Source organism: Oryctolagus cuniculus, chromosome 4, assembly GCF_051225735.1.
Source record: "Oryctolagus cuniculus isolate XC-2025 breed Fujian yellow rabbit chromosome 4, ASM5122573v1, whole genome shotgun sequence".
Taxonomy (NCBI): Eukaryota; Metazoa; Chordata; class Mammalia; order Lagomorpha; family Leporidae; genus Oryctolagus; species Oryctolagus cuniculus.
This window is the reverse complement of record NC_142870.1, coordinates 147,000,351-147,008,040: the sequence shown is the minus strand read 5'-3', so window position 1 is coordinate 147,008,040 and position 7,690 is coordinate 147,000,351.

The window sequence follows — 7,690 nt, the reverse complement described above, 5'->3', positions numbered from 1 at the left end:
GAAAGTACATTATGAGGGGCAGGCATTGTGGCAAGCAGGCAAACGTTATGCCTGTGACACTGGCATCCCATATGGGCACCTGTTGGAGTCCCAGTTTCTCCACTTTCTATCCAGCTCCCTGCTAATGCACCTGAGAAAGCAGCAGAAGATGGCCCAAGTGCTTGGGCCCCTCTGCCCATGTGGGAGACCCAAGGAGGGCTCCTGGCTTCAGATGGGCCCAGCTCTGGACGTTGTAGCCATTTGGGGAGCAAACCAGTGGATGAAGACCTCCCCCCTCTCACTCTGCTCTGCCTCTCTGTGACTCTGCTTTTTCAGAAAAAAAAAAAAAAGTGAACCTCAACCCTGCTTGGCTGGATCAGCATCTTGGGGAAGCTTGTATCAATCCTGATACTTGAGCTGCACTGAAAAAAATAAGTTGGTGTGTGGGGTGGGCTCAAGTGCCTACACTTTGCAAGCTCCTTGGGTAAGTTCTGTGTGCCCTGGATGGAGGCCTGCTGCTCTGGGGGGTGGCTGCTCAGCCAGAAGAGGGCTGAAGCACCTCGCTCTGGCCCTGGGAAGCTGCATCGGGTGCTCTGTGTGTCTCACCTCCTGCCCACTGCCCTTTTTCATTTCCCCCAGCGTCTTCTCAGCCTGCCTTTGGTTTGCTCAGAAGGAGGCTGGAGATGAGGCACGGTGGGAGGTGTTGCTGTGGGGCGGAGGGGGTGAGGCTCCAGGATCAGGGAGGGAGGTGAAGACGGAGTGGATGCAGCAGCCCGGACTGTCCGCCTGCTCTCACACTTCCTGCTTCAGTTCCAAAGAAGTTCAGAGCTCGCCAGCTCGGTCTGCTCAGCTGGTGCCGTCCAGGGTCTGCAGCCCACACCTCCTGGCCACATCCTCCTCCGGGGCGGTGAGAAGGCCCTGGGAGTCCCTTTCTGTTTATCAAGGATGTGTGGGTTTGTTTCTTGGGAACGGTGTCCGAAGACTCACTTGAGGGAAAGCACCGGCGTGGGTCACAGCTCCTGCCCTGCAGACTGGCCCTGGGTCACTGGGGCCAGTGGCTCCGCCTCTGTGCACCTCTGTGCTTGCACCTGTGAATGAGAGAGCCAAATGCGTGCTTTCCGTAGGCCTCCATCCCTGACACTGGCATGTGTGCAGGGAGCCTGTGGCCTTCTGAAGAAGGCTCTGGAAGCTGGCCTGGAGGATGCTCCTCTCCCTAGAGGAGTGTGATGTCTGGTGAGGGTTGACTTGACCACGCCCTTGAGTGTGCCCAACTCTGAGGGACAGGTTGGACACGACTTTGGTGACTTAGAGGATGGCAGGTGGTGCAGCTGGCCCTATTGTGGCCCTTTCTTCCTTTTCTTTCAAAGTTGAGAAAAGCGATGATTTTGAAAGGGTTGCATTGGGGCAGATGTCATGTTTGGTTTTTAAAGGTGTGTTTGGGGTGCCAGCACTGTGGCATAGCTGGTAAAGCCTCCGCCTGCAGAGCCAGTATCCCATATGCGTGCCGGTTCGAGTCCCGGCTGCTCCACTTCAATCTAGCTCTTTGCTGCTCCACTTCCGATTCAGCTCTCTGCTGTGGCCTGGGAAAGCAGTAGAGGATGGCCCAAGTCCTTGGGCCCCTGCACCTGCATGGGAGACCTGGAAGAAGATCCTGGCTCCTGATTATCCCAGCTCTGGCCATTGTGGCCATCTGGAGGAGTGAATCAGACCTCTCTCTCTCTGCTTCTGCCTCTCTGTAATGCTGCCTTTCAAATAAATAAATACATCTTTGTTTTAAAAGATGTGTTTATTTACTTGGAAGAGAGAAGGAAGGAGAGATAGACACACAGAGAGAGGTCTTCCATCTACTGGTTCACTCCCCAGATGGCTGTAAGTGCCAGGCCAAAGCCAGGAGCCAGGAGCATCTTCCAGGTTTCCCAAATGGGTGGCAGGGGCCCAAGGACTTGGGCCATCCTCCACTGTTTTCCCCAGGCCATTTAGCAGGGAGCTGGATCAGAACTGGAGCAGTGTGGCACAGGAGGCTTTGCTGGCTAAGCCGCAACACTGAACCCTCACCATGCCTGCTTTGAAGGGGAAAACCCAGGCCTCCCACTGATGGTGCTGGCATCTCCTTGGGTGGAGGCTGTGCTGAGTGTGTGCTGTGCAGATGCCTGGAGATTGGGAGGGGGAGGAGGGGCTCCAGAGGGAGGATGTGGGGAAAGGACCTTGCCCGGGGAAGGAACTCACAAACCAGTGCAATGGGGATTCCACAGGCAGGGCTGAGTCTCGGGCCTCCCTGAGGACGTGCTGGGAGCAACAGTGGGGGATTTCTGTGCACAGAGGAAGGAGCCAAAGAGGGAGCTGGATCTGCAGACTGGGCCCCAGAGCAGTGCTCTGGTAGGCTAGCCACAGCCACCTTCCATGATGTCCTCATAAGGACACTGGGCACAAGGGGCAGCAGTTCTGGGGTCCAGGATGAGCAGGACGCTGTCTGGAAGCGCGGCTGGGGTCTGACTCCAGAGTCCACGCAGGGCCACTCCTGGGAACATGGGGTGGGGCAGACCCTGGGGCAGCCCAGGCTCTCCTTGCTGGGAGGATAAGGGACAGGGAGTGGGGGGTGTGGGGGGAGTTCTTTCTTTGTAAGGACTGCTGAGGCCTGGGGCATGAGGGCTACTCCTCGCGACACCTGCAGCCCATGGAGATGCCACACAGAGCAGGGTCAAGACGGATGCTGAGGGCAGAGTGTGTAGCACACACAGCTTTCTGGGGTCTCACAGCAATGCTGCTGGGGTCATTATCACCGCTGATGATGCACCAGGAACCGTGGCCCAGTTTATGCCCATCTTTCGTTGCCTTCTGCTGGAGTTCTGCCATCAGGCCTGGCCCTAGCATGTGTGGCTCCAGGCCCAGAGTGTCAGTGGGGGCCCACACACTATTGACCACGATGAGTTCAGCCGACAACCAAACGCAAGAGCAATGGGAATTAGTGAAGAGCACAAAAAATTCCTCAGCCGCCACTGCAATGCTACGGACGTGGCGGTAATGAGTGAGGGTCTCGAGGATCGGAAGCAAGGCAGCGGCGGCTCAGCAGGCTGGGACAGGGCGCTGCCTTCTGTCTCAGAGTCTCCTGCTTTCAAGGTATCCGGGGCAGGGCCAGGGGAGCACTGGGCAAGTCCATTTGTCTTCTCTTGATCCAAACCCTTCCGGCTCTAAGAACGCTGTCCACCTGCAATGCGGCACCCTCACGGTAGGTACTCAGGCACCTTTGTTTCGGGGAAACAGAGCAGAACCTCTGCACATGGGTTTTCCTGGGCCCTAAATGGTGCAATGGATGTTTAGGTTTGGTGTGCGTCCCCTGTGAGCTGCTGCTTGGTGCCGTTTTGTCTCATTACGGATCTCAGCTACAGAGACGTCAGTTTAACACACTCCTTGGTGCAGGACCCAAGACAACCTCCTAATATTGGCTGTAAATTCAGGACCACTGAGAAGTGAAGAGAACTCTCAAATTTGACTAAGTGTACTACTAAGATGATGGTTCTCATCTGTTTTGAGAATGATGACAGAATGAATTTAAGAGGTTCGGCTTCGCTCTGGATTCCTTTAAAGATCTTCCTTCCTTCTTCTTTCCTCCCTCCCTCCCTCCCTCCCTCCCTCCCTCCCAAAGGGAAAGACAGGATGGAGTTGGGGGGGAGAGAGACGAGAGAGATTCGTCCATCCATTGGTTCACTCCCCAAATGACCACAACAGCCCGGTCAAAATCAGAAGCCAGAACTCCATCCAGGTCTTCCGTGTGGGTGGCAGGTGCCCCCACACTTGGGCCCTCCTCTGCTGTCTTTCCTGGTGTGTTGTCAGGAAGCTGGACTGGAAGCGGAGTAGCTGGGACTCTCACCGGCACCCTATAGGGGATGCCAGCCTCACAAGTGGTGACCCTCCTTCTTGGATTTTTTTAGCAAAACCCACCTTTCAGGATTTTTCTTTCACGTCAGTTGATAAGCAGTTGAGGGTCAGAAGGATTGACATCACTGGAAGTCGGTGAGCAAGTAGGAGAGCTAACAGGTGGTTAGCTCTCACCTGGGGAGAATACAGGAAGAGGTGTTAGGCCTGTGGGCTGCGCTGCCTGAGCGCGAGGGGCAGTGCGCCCACCTGGTCCAGTGTCCCGTCCCCAGCTCGTCCACTGCAGCCGTCGCCAGCTGCTTCCTTTCTTGGCAGCCAGCACTCTCTGGGTTCGGCTCACTGGCCCCCCAGTCTGTGTGTTTCCTGCCCCAGCTCCCCATTTAGCCACAATGAGGGGCACTCCTGGACCCTTGACCATGTCTCCCCCAACCCTAGAGCCTGCCTGCGCCCTGTTGTGCCCCTCTCCCATCCCCCACCTCCTCCTACAGGCCGAAGGCCATGCTGATGGAGACCTTCCTCGTGGCTGTCAGTCCCAGCAGTGTGCACTGGCACTGCGAGTGAGTGTACCAACACACTGAGTGTGCCACTCATCTCTCGCTCACAAGAGGACCCGTCCAGGGAGTGGAGTGAGCTGACCGCCTCCAGCCCGGGCGGCCCCAGTTACAACTGTGTCCAGCCTCGCAGGCGCTAGAGCCTGCTGTTTCTGTCCAACATGGGACTCCTCTGCCAAGCACTCCTGCTGAGAGCTCCCTCTTGTGTTGCCCGAGATTTTCTTGGGGTGGACTCCTCCTCCCACCCCTGTGCCCCTCTCCTGCACATGTCAGATGACACGGCAGGCCACGGACTGCCCCTTCCTCTTCATTCTCCAGTCAGTTCCCCAATAGACCTTTGACACTTCTAACTCTGTCTCGGTGGCTGCTTTCGGGAGGACTTGAGCAGGCTCAACTCGAGGGAGTCTGTGTTAGAAAAAGCCATGTGTCGGGGCCGGCACTGTGGCTCACTGGGTCAAGCTGCCACTTGCAATGCTGGCAGCCCATATCAGGATGCTGTTTTGAGCCCCAGCTGCTCCACTTCGAATCCCGATGCCTGCTCATGTGCCTGGGAGAGCAGCTGAAGATGGCCCAAGTGCTGGGTTCCCTGCTGCCATCCATGTGGGAGACCCACATGGAGCTCCTGGCTCCTGGCTTTGGCCTGGCCCAGACCTGAGTGTCATGGTCATTTGGGGAATGAACCAGCAGATGAAAGATCTCTCTCTCTCTCTCTCTCTCTCTCTCTCAGCCTTTCAAATACATAAATAAGTACAGAAACCTTAAAAAAAAAAAAAAAAAAAGGCATGTGTAGCTTTTTAGTTGTTGACAGAAAGGAAAAAGGCATCGGAGGAGAGAGTGGCCCAACAGTGGCCTTCCCAGAACCCTTGCCTGTAAGAGTGTGGCTTGAGAGGCCAGCACTGTGGCGTAGTGGGTAAGGCCACCACTACAATGCTGGCATCCCATGTGGGTGCCAGTTTGAGTCCTGGCTGCTCCACTTCTGATCCGGCTCCCTGTTAATGCACCTGGGAAAGCAGCAGCAGAAGGCCCAAGTCTTCAGACCCCTGCACTCCTGTGGGAGACCCGGATGAAGCTCCTGGCTCCAGGCTTCAGCCTGGCCCAGCCCAGGCCCTGCTGTTGCAGCTATCTGGGGAGTGAACCAGCAGATGAAAGATCTATCTCTCCTTCTCTCTCTGTGTAACTCTGCTTTTCGAATAAATAAAATAAATCTTTTTTTTTTTTTTTTTTAAAGAGTGTGGCTTGGGTGGGAAGTGAGATGGGGCAAGGTTGCAGGCCCCATGGTTACTGCAGCAGCCTGGGAGCCGGGTCCAGTGCTTGTCTCCTTCCGTGGCCTCTATTTCCCTCTGGGTCCACTCCCTGTATGACCTTGCAACAGGTGGGAATCCAACAGGGAAGACATTGGCAATGAGGTCTTCTTTTCACTTGGCCATTTTTTCCCAATGCTAAATCCCTATCTGTTGCCAATGGCTTGTGCGGATCTCTCTGCAATGTCCATCTGTACCTGGAGAATTTAAGCCCCATGAGTGAGTGGGCCCTGCCCATCCTATTCAGTATTGATGCTCTAGAACCATCCTTGCCGTCAGAAGCATAACAGGCATTCAGGAATATTGGTGGCTGAATAAATGAGTTGAGTATAAGGCAGCCCAAATCTTATTCTTCCGGCAGCTCTATATAAGAGGAAAGAAATACAATGTGTCTTGATAGTAGTCTAGCCATAGAATATGCTGTGGGGCCAGTGCCATGGCACACCGCCTGCAGTGCTAGCATCCCATATGGGCACCAGGTTCTAGTCCCGGTTGCTCCTCTTCCAGTCCAGCTCTCTGCTGTGGCCCGGGAAGGCAGTGGAGGATGGCCCAAGTGCTTGGGCCCTGCACCCACATGGGAGACCAGGAGGAAGCGCCTGGTTCCTGGCTTCAGATCGGCGCAGCTCCAGCCGTTGCGGCCACTTGGGGAGTGAACCAATGGAAGGAAGACCTTTTTCTCTGTCTCTCTCTCTCTCTCACTATCTGTAACTCTGCCTGTCAAAGAATATGCTGCACATGGGCACTTTCTGAATGTGCATGGTCCCTGTGGCTCCGGTCCTAGAGCTGCCATTCTTGTTCAGAATGGTCCCCTCCCCTCCCGCCTTGGGAAGCCTGTTTGCACACTCCCACACTCAGACTTCCCCGAAAGCCACAGCCAGCCTTGTCTGTGTTGGGCAACGCCCTTAGGGGGGCCCTGAGGTTACTCCCGATTGGGGCGAGCCTGTGAGATGACATTCCAAAGGACATTCCTCCCCTGCCTGTCTTCATTGAAATAATGACAGGTCTCCACTGCTTGGGGCTCTGCAAGGACTTCCCTGTGGGGTGAAGTCCTCTGGGAGGCTGTCTGAGCCCAGCTTTGATGTGTGCACCCAGACTTGCAAAGGCAAGCTTTATCAGTTGTGGCAGGGACTGGGCAAGCCAGCAAGTAGCCTTTGTTTGATAATACTGACAGCACACTCAAGAGTTAAGTCAACTCAAGTTTTGCTGAGCTTTCCCAGAATGCAGCAGGGAGGACTCCGGCTACTCTCACACCTTCACGCAGGACCACGGGAGAGACTGAGCTGAAAGAGCAGCGAGCCACCCTTGCTTGTTGCTGAGCCACAGTCCCTTTAAAAAGTGCTAGCTGGAGCTGGCGCCGTGGCTCACTAGGCTAATCCTCTGCCTGCGGTGCTAGCACACTGGGTTCTAGTCCCGGTCAGGGCGCCAGATTCTGTCCCGGTTGCCCTTCTTCCAGGCCAGCTCTCTGCTGTGGTCCGGGAGTGCAGTGGAGGATGGCCCAAGTGCTTGGGCCCTGCACCCCATGGGAGACCAGGATAAGTACCTGGCTCCTGCCATCGGATTAGCGCGGTGCGCCGGCCGCCGGCCGTGGCGGCCATTGGAGGGTGAACCAACGGCAAAGGAAGACCTTTCTCTCTGTCTCTCTCTCTCACTGTCCACTCTGCCTGTCCAAAAAAAAAAAAAAGCGCTAGCTGGCTCTGGTGGAGTCTAATAGGTGTGCTCGCAGAGGGGCTGGGCTCTAGACAAACTGTGTCTGCCTCCTCCCTGGTTGCTTCAGAGGGTAAGCTGCCACCCAGGGGAGAGTCTTCTCAACAAATGGGCTCTCTCTGAGTGTCACTCATCTGCTCAAACACAGTCAATCATTTATTCCTTCAACCAGCATTCTCAACATGTGTGCTGCGTGCCAGGAATCCTAAGAGCAGTGAAAAAGCAAACATGGGAGTTGATTTCACAGAGCCCATGCTCTAAGGACAGGAAAGATGATCTACT